The following is a 12,331-nucleotide window of genomic DNA, read 5'->3' as shown; positions in this document are numbered from 1 at the left end:
ACAAGGACATGACTAGCTACTGTGTTTGTGCCCATTTCCCAGGTCCACTGGTTGAGATTAACAAAGCCTACTAGTTCGCCCGACTTTGAGTCCCACACCAAATCCTCTTTGACACTCATTTCGTCATGCAATAAGACCACAAATCGCTCGTTTTCTTTCAACTTGTCTGCTGCTGCCTTTATCTCTGCTACGACTTCTGGGTTAAAGCCTCCCTCTGGGTGAATATAGTTTGAATAATCCCGCAGGGTTGACTCGCCAGGAAGTTTCAACACCCCAGTGTCTCTTAAACTGCGATAGACTGCCGCGCTTTTGCTGTGGATGTAGATTGCTAATCGCAGCATCATGGGGTGCCATTTCATGCTTTTGCCTTTAGCTTTAAATGCCTTGTTTTGTTCCTCCCAGAATAGTTTTGTGAGGTTGTCCTGAATTAGTTCTTCATTTACAGTCAGAACATCTTTAAGTTTAGAGTGAATGTCTGGCTGAACAGCAACTGAATCTTGCTCTAGCTGTGTCTGTATTTTTTTGATTGTTTCACGCTTGCGTAATTCAAGTAGTGCTAGTTTCAGCTTCTTTTGCGATGCATTGTGTAGGGGTGCAAATTTGTGCAGCGGTTTTTTTTCAGCCTTTTCTGCACGTTCTTTCTTTTTGGTTAGTTCTGTTTTAGTCTTTTGACAATGCGTGCACACATCTTGCTCACTGAGCAGACTGCAGCTCGAAGAACGAACACAAGAATTGACAAATGGTTTTGTCTCTGGACACATTAATGATGTATGCAGAAAGTGTTTTGATACTGCGTTTTCTTGTGGTGGTTTTGAGAATTGTTGCAACTGTGGGTCAGTAACGCCTTGACACAGCTTCAGAGCAGACAGAGAAGACAGGTACTGAGACAAACAAACAGACTCCATGTTCTGGTTGAGGTGTGGCACAGGCATGCCCAACACCCTCACATTGGCAGACAGGTTCACATCAACATGTACACATAATTTTAACACATAATCTTCAATCACAGCAACAGATACAGTATCTTTCTGATTTGAAAGTAGTGTCCATGGTTGTGGCAATCTCTTCAAGTCCCTCCGCAAGTCGTTCAGGGTAAGGTTCATTGCTGGAACGTCTGGAACTGGCACGTCCGTCTCAGGTACGTTGGGTCCAGCGGAGTCTCGATTTTTCTGAATGTAAAACAAAACATTTATGACCAACCTTTTCCTAATAGTACATTTAGCCCCCCCCCCCCCCCCCCAAAGTTATGTTTATAGATTTACATGGCCAAAAAAATTAGGGTAGGTTTGTCGGAAAGATTTTTTTTCATAGATGAAAAAGATGCTGAAATAATAAAACTAACCGAGGAAATGCTTTTTATTTTTTTGTTTGTTTGTTTGTTTGCTTAACGCCCAGCCGACCACGAAGGGCCATATCAGGGCGGTGCTGCTTTGACATTTAACGTGCGCCACACACAACATAGAAGTCGCAGCACAGGCTTCATGTCTCACCCAGTCACATTATTCTGACACCGGACCAACCAGTCCTAGCACTAACCCCATAATGCCAGACGCCAGGCGGAGCAGCCACTAGATTGCCAATTTTAAAGTCTTAGGTATGACCCGGCCGGGGTTCGAACCCACGACCTCCCGCTCACGGGGCGGACGCCTTACCACTAGGCCAACCGTGCCGGTAATGCTTTTTATGAGCAGTTCCTTACATTTTAGTAGCATAAACACACAAGAAATGAAATAATTTGAGCAAAAACTGTCACCCAGAGTTGAAATATTTGTTTGGCTCAAAGTCCAAAAAGGTTGTAGGGTCAAGAGCTGAAGGGGTAAATGTTAGGGTAGGTCGGGAACCCTAAACACAAATGTTATTTTTGGGGTCTTACAAGTGTCTCTATTATTAAGATTTTATTTTATTCTGCTTCAGAAGTTTCACACACTTATACACTATAAATCTACTTCTTTTGACTGCCTGTTTTCTCTGTAGAATTTTTTCATTGACAACATCAAAAGGGTGGTAAAGTTTAGCCTACAGTATGGAAACTGTAAACACACTTTTATTTTACTTCATGTTGCGTACTTACAGGGGGTGGCCTTTCTGGGGGCTGTGGAGTCACGACGCTCTTCAGGGGCATGTTTTCTGTCGGAAGACTCCCTTCGATGAGCTTTCTTTTTCCTTTTGGACCTGTACACATAAAGTTTTAAACATACAGAATAAAATCTGAAATCAGAATAATATAATTATTATATAGTACAATCAGAAAAAAATGTCACTGTAAACTACGTACTGTGCTCTGGTCGATTAGTGTTGGCTTCAGTAGCTTAGTAGTAGCAGTGGTTCATACACCGAAAGATTTGTCCAGTGAAAAGCACCCATCAATTTTTTAATTCATTCACTGATTCTGCACTGACTACATCATCTGACAGACTGTTCCAACCATTCAGCACTCTCGTTTATAAAGTAGGGGCCTAATTTGCTGTGGTGCGGTCTGCTGAATGGCTTTGCAAGTTTAAACACAGCATATATTTTTATCGTACACATTTGTTTTTCCGTATACATTTGATTTTTCGTACACAATTACTGAAGATAAAATACTTAATCGTTTTTGTTTATTTGACTAAAATCTTAGCGTTCAAGTAGGCCCTATCTTGTGAAGGCCTTTCGTGTCTGTGCTGCGACTTCAGTTCAACTGAGAAAAATAATGATCCACCGGCTGTATTTAGATCTGAATCTAGAACAATGAGAAAGCACAAATTCGCTTCACAACATTTTAACAACACAAAAGGCTCACCTGTTTTGAAACACTCAGGCTTGTAATGCCGTGAGCAAACCCATAGCTTCGCGTGGTGTTGTTTGCTTTGCTCCAGGAATGTCCGATCGACACGGTCGATTTTTGCCAGTACTTGCCTCCTCCACGGATCACTCACGCCCATTCGGGGTATTCGGTGAAAGGAGAGGCCCTTGTGGCGACTGTTTTTCGCTGGGCAGGTGGGCACTGCGCAATTCGCACCACCCATAATGGACAAACAAAAAACCCAAACAATGGATGCCACACACATGTATTGAGACTGCCACGAACAACCGGAAGTTGAGAGGGCCTCGTCTGAATTTTCCGCGCAGAACGTAACCTCGATCTGAGTTTGGTGGTCGCTGGCGTTCTCTCTAGTGTTGGTTCTTAGGTCAGTCCACCGCTCATGGCAAAGGCAGTGAAATTGACAAGAAGAGCGGGGTAGTAGTTGCGCTAAGAAGGATAGCACGCTTTTCTGTACCTCTCTTTGTTTTAACTTTCTGAGCGTGTTTTTAATCCAAACATATCATATCTATATGTTTTTGGAATCAGGAACCGACAAGGAATAAGATGAAAGTGTTTTTAAATTGATTTCGACAATTTAATTTTGATAAATTTTTTTATATATTTAATTTTCAGAGCTTGTTTTTAATCCAAATATAACATATTTATATGTTTTTGGAATCAGCAAATGATGGAGAATAAGATGAACGTAAATTTGGATCGTTTTATAAATTTTTATTTTTTTTTTACAATTTTCCGATTTTTAATGACCAAAGTCATTAATTAGTTTTTAAGCCACCAAGCTGAAATGCAATACCGAAGTCCGGGATTCGTCGAAGATTACTTGACCAAAATTTCAACCAATTTGGTTGAAAAATGAGAGCGTGACAGTGCCGCCTCAACTTTCACGAAAAGCCGGATATGACGTCATAAAAGACATTTATCAAAAAAATGAAAAAAACGTCTGGGGATTTCATACCCAGGAACTCTCATGTCAAATTTCATAAAGATCGGTCCAGTAGTTTAGTCTGAATCGCTCTACACACACACACAGACACACACACACACACACACACACACACACACGCACGCACGCACATACACCACGACCCTCGTCTCGATTCCCCCTCTACGTTAAAACATTTAGTCAAAACTTGACTAAATGTAAAACGGGATTGGAGGCTCTGAATCGGCCGAGTCTTAAAAAAATGGGGGGGGGGGGGGGGGTGAGTTTCAATGTATAACAGAACCCGGGACTTGTGTGTAAGAAGACCTAATGTAATAACAATCCGCGAATGTAGGTGACTTACTGCCTTTCACGCCTGGTGGCGTGTAGGGCAGCGAGAATGTAGGTGAGTTACATTGTATTGATCAGTTGACGATTAGCATAAAGGTGGTGGTGGTGGTGGTGGTTGTTTACCTCAACAGCCGGCCTGTGTCTTTTGGAGCCGGTTTCGTGAGAATGCAATAACTGACCTTCCTTCCATCCTCCCCAACCCATACCCCAACTCCTCAGTCTATCACTCCCCCCCCCCCCTCTCTCTCTCTCTCTCTCTCTCTCTCCCTCGCTCGCTCCTTCTCTCGCTCTCTCCCTCTCTCTCTCCCTCGCTCGCTCCTTCTCTCGCTCTCTCTCTCTCTCTCTCTCTCTCTCTCTCTCTCTCTCTCTCTCTCTCTCTCTCTCCCTTGCTCGTTCCTTCTCTCGCTCTCTCTCCCTCTCTCTCTCTCTCTCCCTCGCTCGCTCCTTCTCTCGCTCTCTCTTCCTCTCTCTCTCTCTCCCCCTCGCTCGCTCCTTCTCTCGCTCTCTCTCCCCCCCCCTTCTCTCTCTCTCTCTCAATCTCTCTCCCTCTCGCTCTTTCTCTCGCTCTCTCTCTCTCTCTGTCTCTCTCTCTCACTCTCTCTCTCTCTTTCTCTCTCGCTCTCGCTCCTTCTCTCGCTCGCTCCTTCTCTCGCTCTCTCTTCCTCTCTCTCTCTCTCCCTCGCTCGCTCCTTCTCTCGCTCTCTCTCCCTCTCTCTCTCTCTCTGTTGACATAATATTCCATAATAATGTGGCCCTGACATTATTATTCGCAATTGTCCACCAGCTCAAAGGAAGAACATTCACGGACCACGTGCGTCTATACTTGTCACTTGCTGAGCTCGAGCGCGTTTATTTGTTTGCTTGATTGTTCATCTGTTGGTTTGCTTGTTTGTTTATTTATTTATTTATTTATTGTTTATTTGTTTGTTTGTCTGCTTGCTTGGTTTGTTTGCTTGTTTATTTGTTTGTTTGTGTGTGTGTGTTTGTTTGTGTGTGTGTGTGTGTGTCAGTGTGTGTGTGTATATGTCACTGTGTGTGTGTGTGTGTGTGTACGTGTGTGTACGTGTGTGTGTGTGTGTGAGTGTGTACGTGTGTGTCAGTGTGTGTTTATGTATATATGTGTGTGTGTTTGTTTGTGTGTTTGCGGATGTACTAACAACGGATTTGGACATGGCTCTCTAGCATACGTGTATTTTAGTCTCAATTCATCATGGGAAACCAATACGGCAGAAACTAGTTTCAAGGATTTACAAGAAAAACTCCCGGATTCCCTCCAGCGTGATACTACATGTATTGTCCAATCCAAAAGCAAAGCGACATAATGACTGTGTCAATACTGAGGATGGGAGTTGTTTGTTCATGCAATACGTCTTATTGTTCAGCGTGCCAGGATATTTGTTTCGAGTGTAGCACGTAATTAGTGCTGTCTATATCTAGCCCGCTTATTCATTGAGTGATTTTACTCTAACATTATAGTGAGTGACTGAAAGCAGTTTGGTTTCTAGGAAACCCCTTCAAAATGTACAACGAAACCGGTTAATCATAGTAAGTGTGGGCGATGCGGAAACTGAGCCGCAGTCATTCCCTTTAGATGCTTCCGATTGAATAATGCATACCAGATCCTGCTCAAATGTGGAGCATATTTAGATTTAATAATGTAAAGGAACCGGGAAAATGTAAGAATAGGCGATGCGGAAACCACGGAACTTCCGGTTGGTGTTTGCGATCCGGCACAGAGTTGAATCGTACGCCAGTGTATATTCTGTATCACAGATGTGGGGCATATTAGAATAGTACAATGTAAACCGGTAAAATGTCGTTACATCATGAGAGTAGTCGGTACCTTAAAACTTCACATCTTTCGGTCGGTGTTTGTGTTCGCACAGAACTTGAACACCATACGTGTTTATATCCTGCATCAAAGAGATATGGGGCAAATGTGGATGCAATAGTACAATGTAAACGGGTAAAATGTTGTTATGAGTGTATATAGTTGGTACTTTGAAATTTCAGAGCTTTCGTTCGGTGTTTGTGATCGCATAGAATTTGTACATACGTGTATATGTCCTGTAACACAAATGTGGGGCAAATTGAGAGGTAATAGTACAACGGAAACCGGCAAAATGTCGTTATTATAAGTATGTCGTCAGTACTTGAAACTTCAGCTGATCGCCCAGAATTCGAATGGACGTCGTAGGCTACGTGTATTTTCTGTACAAATGTGGGGCAAATTTGAATTACTTTGTTTTCCTTTCCAATACTTTATAAACCCATAGCTGGCAAATTCGGATCGCCTCCTCCTCCTCAGTGGAAAGCTAGCAGCAACAAGAGTAGCGCTACCGTGGAGGGGGGGGGGGGGGTGCGTGTTTAGGTGTAGTCAGCCATTCATCGCCCTGTTCCAATGAGTACAGGTGCATTTGGTCACGTGATGATAATGCTCCGTGTCATCTGTCGATTCAAAAGAACAGGGACAATGGAAGTTTGTAGAATATAGTCTACGCTCATCGTGAAACAGAAAATGCCTATGGGTAAACGTGGCTACCTCATTATCCTGTTCACAGTATCATTTGCGCAAATAGTGCATTGGCATGCAGCCACCCTTTGCGTAGGTGGGCAGCCGCAAAATCGATCAGTCGTGGTACAGATTCAAGAATTACGCTCCAACCGCGTGACTTTGGATGACACAACTTGGACCACATGTCAACTAATAAACAATAATCATATTCCAATAGACTGCAGTTTGATTGATAACCTTGATTTTCCGTAATAACTGTGGGAAGTCAGAATTTACGCACACTTTGCAAGAAAAGCATAAATAATCGATGCTCAACGTTAACAAATGCATCGAAGAAAAGAAGAAAATCGATGATGGGATGCTATAACACCTTAGGTCGAAGTACAAACGCCAGTAATGTGATGATATGTCATTTTGGAGAAAACAGAGACGATTTTGTCGTGCAGAAACTGCTCTTCATCGGTGAAAGTTAGTGCGGAGGCAATTCCCCAATGCAGCCACCGTCTACGGCGTGTATACGCGAAAGATACAATGGCATGAACGTGTTAATAAACTTTAAGTTTGTATATTCCTTGTTCTTGTCGAAGATAAATCAAGCACTAATGTGTTTATCTGATATCGTGTACATGCACTTTATTTGTGGTAAACGTGATGTTTTTGAGGACGATAATCTTCATCATCATCAATAGTAGTAGCAGCAGCAGCAATCAACCAAAAGACAAACAAATAAACAAACAAACACTCAAAAAAACCACTCAAACAAACAAATATCCTCAAGAAGAAGCAGGAGCAGGGGACGACAACTCAGTGCAACTACCACGACCATCGCTACCACCCTCACCACCCGCCACTTTCACCACCACCACCTCCACCACCTTCATCACCTTCATCACCACCCTCACTTGCTCTTTCACTAGATTTCACAACGCGGCTCTTCTCCTTTCCTTGATGTTAAAAAATAATGCGAACGCGATGTCATGAACCTCCAAATTAATTAAGTCAGAATCTTTGCTGACGGGTGCAGCACGCGGCTTGTAAAAGATATTTCGCAGTTTGTAAAGAAAATAACCTTTAGTTGAACCATAGATGTGAATACACATCTATGGTTGAACGAACTGAGACTAATTAGTGTATGCCCCTGTCTGCTCCTTCAAAATACCGTGCCCCCGACAGATTTTTATCAGTCGACACTGACTCGAACGTAAACTTGGTTTTTATGACATTGACATGAAGTGGCTTAATGGCGCGTGAATCCTCCAAAGGGTTGCGTCAGTGTCAGTCTGGGACAAAACGTCAAAGGAAGTTCGAGTTTCAAGCCTGAACCCCAGGGCGTGTGCGTGTGCACCATGCAGCCATTGAAATCTCTGTCTGGTGATTAATTGCAATTCGAGTCTGACCCCCCCCCCCCCCCCCCCAACCTTTAAGTGTCCCTCTGTCCGTCTCTGTCTCTCTCTGTCTCTGTCTCAGTCTGTCTCTCTCTCTCAAATACACACACACACGCACACACACACCACACACACACACACACACACACACACACACACACACACACACACAAATGCGCGCGCGTACCAACAAACACACACACACACACACACACACACACACACACACACACACGTACACACACAAATGCGCGCGCGCACCTGCGCACGTACGCACACACACACACACACGCGCGCACGAACGCACGCTCACACACACACACACACACAACACGCACACATACACACAGACTGCAAACACACACACACACACACACACACACACACACACACACATTCGTGTTTCGTTCCTTGAACCCGGCCGAGTGAGTATTCACAGTGCAGCGATTACAATCTCTGTCTGGAGCTTTAATTGCCGTACGAATTTGCTCCTCCCTTCCCACTCTCCCCCAAAGAAACTTTTTTTTAAAGGTATATATATAGCCAGTCATGGCCAGTTTTGAGCTTCACCGACAAAAAGCCTGAGTAAGCAAGTTATCAATCAATTTCCAAAGACGATAGACATACACATACACGTAGTCAACCTTATCATCTCGAACGAGAAATGTCGCTGTGTATAATTAATTACACGGGTGGGATTCTTCCAGTATATTCCGGAAATCCGGATTCGTAATGTCTGTGGTGATGTTTTTTTGGTTGTTATTTATACAAATCCTTCGGCGTCTGGGGGCCCCCAGAACCCCCCCCCCCCCCCCCCTTAACTAAATTTCTTCAGGATTCATGACATTTTTCCGTCCCACCCATGTAATTATCATTATTATTATTATTATGGTGAGCTTATATAGCGCGAACCACAATTAACTGTGCTCTCCGCGCTTTACATACTAATTTCTGCCGTGTGAAATGGAATTTTTTACAGACAGACAGACAAACAAACATTTTTTACACACAATATATAACGCATTCACATCGACCAGCAAACCTCAAGCCTGTTAGGCGAAACTTTACCTTTCACGGCCTTTATTCCAAGTCACACGGGTATTTTGATGGACATTTTTATCTATGCCTATACAATTTTGCCAGGAAAGACCCTTTTGTCAATCGTGGGATCTTTAACGTGCACACCCATTATAGTGTACAACAACATAGAGGTGGAGGATAAGTCAACTAATACGTACATAGGTCACAGTTTTCAATTGTTTCGTGCGTCTTTGTTCCTTGACCAATTCTCTTCATTTTGGTTCCGTTGCGTCCTAAGAGTTTGCACTTTCCTTTGATATCAGGCTCACTGTGTATAACGGAATCAAACACGTGAAAGTCGCTTTTGGATGAACTAATTTGTTTGTTTCCGATGTAAGGAAGTAGATATTTTAGACAAAAATGAAATGCAAATGGCGGCCTAAATTAATATTTTGCTGACATCTACTTTCTCTAGCAGATAATTAAAACCAAACAATGCGAACACGGGAAAATAGTTCATTCTTTAGCGACTATTACATGTTTGATCCAGTTATACACAGTGAACCTTATATCAAAGGAAAGTGCAGAGTCTTAGGAACACAACGGTTTCTTTATTTGGTGTTTAACGTCGTTTTCAACCACGAAGGTTATATCGCGACGGGGAAATGGGGGGAGATGGGATAGAGCCACTTGTTAATTGTTTCTTGTTCACAAAAGCACTAATAAAAAAATTGCTCCAGGGGCTTGCAACATACCAAAATCAAGAGTACTTGTCAAGAAACGAAGACGCACGACTTTCGTACGTAATAGTTGACTTAACCTCAACCTTGACCTCATACCACATTACAAAAGAAAACAGGAAAGTTATCATTTTGTAATAGTAGTGTTGTTTATTGTCACCTCATTCACCTCATCCACAACTGGGTGGCCGAGTGGTAACGCACTTGCGCTCGGAAGCGAGAGGTTGCGAGTTCGACCCTGGGTCAGGGCGTTAGCAATTTTCTCCCCCCTTTCCTAACCTAGGTGGTGGGTTCAAGTGCTAGTCTTTCGGATGAGACGAAAAACCGAGGTCCCTTCGTGTATACTACATTGGGGTGTGCACGTTAAAGATCCCACGATTGACAAAAGGGTTTTTCCTGGCAAAATTGTATAGGCATAGATAAAAATGTCCACCAAAATACCCGTGTGACTTGGAATAATAGGCCGTGAAAAGTAGGATATGCGCCGAAATGGCTGCGATCTGCTGGCCGATGTGAATGCGTGATGTATTGTGTAAAAAAAAAATTCCATCTCACACGGCATAAATAAATCCCTGCGCCTTGAATATGTGCGCGATATAAATTGCATAAAATAAAAATAAAATAAAAAAATAAAAAATCCCTGCGCTTAGAACTGTACCCACGGAATACGCGCGATATAAGCCTCATATTGATATTGATTGATTGATCCAGAGCTACCTTGAGACTAGCACTAAGACAATAGGAAGCAACAAATGCATCATGTTAAGAGGAAAAGGGTTTAAGTCATCACAAATACGACAACACGCATTTTACTTTTCCCGCTGACGAAATTGATTGGTTTAGTCTGGTCTGCGACCGAAAAGACACCATTTCATTAACAAAGAAAGAAAACAAATGTAGTTCAAACAGGAGTTGTAAAGAATGGCCAGCAGCATATAATCATTCTTTTTGAGTCCTATTCGTTCGACTTCCAGATTTCCAACGGACTTTGGCACGACAACCAGACCCACAAAATCTTTGTCTCGGTCTTCAACTGCTTATACTTTGAAACACAGAGGGCCGTTTTAGATGAAAGGTAAAAAGGCATTGTTTAATTTGATAAGTATACTGTTTAAAAAAAGAAACGCATAGTTGCTACTTGCCAAATTTGTTTTATTTTTCGAAAAAATTAACAGAAAATCCAATATTTAGATTATTTGTTTGAAATTTGGTATGGACACAGTTGAATGCACACACAGTTCATTTGCATCTTCAAATCAATCAGTCAATCAATACGATTGGGTGCCGAGGCTGTCAAGTCAGTAGGGGGTGTGACTGCCTTGAGCAGCAACAACTGCCCGGCACCTTCTGGGCATGGACTGGGTCAGATGCCGGATATCTTGCTGTGGGATGGTGTCCCACTCCTCCTGAAGTGCCTGCAATAGATCGCGGTGATTTGCCGGCGCTTCTTCTCGCCTGCGCACACGTCTGTCCAATTCATCCCAGATGTGTTCTATCGGGTTCATGTCTGGCGACATGGATGGCCAGGGAAGCACCTGGACATGGTGGTCGGTGAGGAACTGGGTGGTGAGTCGTGCTGTGTGCGGGCGAGCGTTGTCCTGCTGGAATATGGCATCCTGGTCAGCCAGAAGAGGAAGGGCGTGTGGGCGCAGAATTTCCTCCACGTATCGCTGGGCAGTTATGCGCCCTTGGACGTGCACCAGGGTGCTCCTTCCAGCGGTATTGATCGCCCCCCACACCATGACGCCTCCACCACCATGAACGGGTGCCTCATCCACACAGTTGGGCGCGTAACGTTCGTTTACTCTCCGGTAAACCCTCCTCCGACCATCATGTCGCTGGAGCAGGAAGTAGGACTCGTCGCTGAACCACACGTGTCTCCAGTGATTCCGGACGGTCCAGCGAAGGTGCTGGTTGCCCCACTGCACTCGGTTCTGGCGATGGCGGCGGGTGAGGACAGCTCCTCTGTGAGGTCTGCGAGCTCTCAAACCAGCTTCATGCAGGCGGTTCCGCACGGTCTGGTCCGATAATCGGTGTGGCCCGGGGAGAGCCTGGACAGAAGATGAGGCCGACAGGAAACGATTCCGGAGGTGGCGGAGCCGTATGAAGCGGTCGTGAGCAGCAGTTGTCGCCCTTGGTCTTCCCGCTCGTGGCAAGTCAGCAACGGAGCCAGTGGCTTGAAACCTGACTCACAGTCTACTGATGGTGCTCTGGGACACGTGGAAGTGCCTGGCGATTGCACTTTGACTTTGGCCTGCTTGTAAACGACCCAATGCAATTTGGCGGTCTTCTCTGCTCAATCGGGCCATCTTTCGTCGCTGAATTGTCGTCTGATTTCTTTGTGGCGAACAATCCGCTTTTATGGGTTTTGGAAGACATGGTGAGAGCTCAATATTCCTTGAGTTTCACGAGATTACACTGAAGCATGACGAGTGGTCATGCCAAATGAGCAATTTTGACATTGTAGCCACTGATAACGCATGCGTCACGTGCAGAGCTCACTTGTGGCAATGGACGAAAGGTCGACGACGAGATAAACATTTTCTGCAGTTTGGTGGATATCCTTGTAGCCATATAACTAAATTAACCAAATAT

At 44.0% G+C, this 12,331-nt stretch overlaps 1 long non-coding RNA gene across 1 annotated transcript; it reads right to left on the bottom strand.

Annotated features, from left to right (window-relative positions):
• Positions 1-628: 628 nt before the first annotated feature.
• Positions 629-3,165, bottom strand: LOC138964469 (uncharacterized). Its single transcript, XR_011455114.1, has 3 exons — positions 2,780-3,165; positions 2,072-2,172; positions 629-1,169 (listed from the first exon to the last, which is right to left on the bottom strand). It is a non-coding gene; the product is annotated as an uncharacterized lncRNA (long non-coding RNA).
• Between the last annotated feature and the right edge of the window lie 9,166 nt (positions 3,166-12,331).

Source organism: Littorina saxatilis, linkage group LG4 (assembly GCF_037325665.1).
Source record: "Littorina saxatilis isolate snail1 linkage group LG4, US_GU_Lsax_2.0, whole genome shotgun sequence".
NCBI classification, from domain to species: Eukaryota; Metazoa; Mollusca; class Gastropoda; order Littorinimorpha; family Littorinidae; genus Littorina; species Littorina saxatilis.
This window is presented reverse-complemented; position numbering and strand designations above follow the sequence as displayed.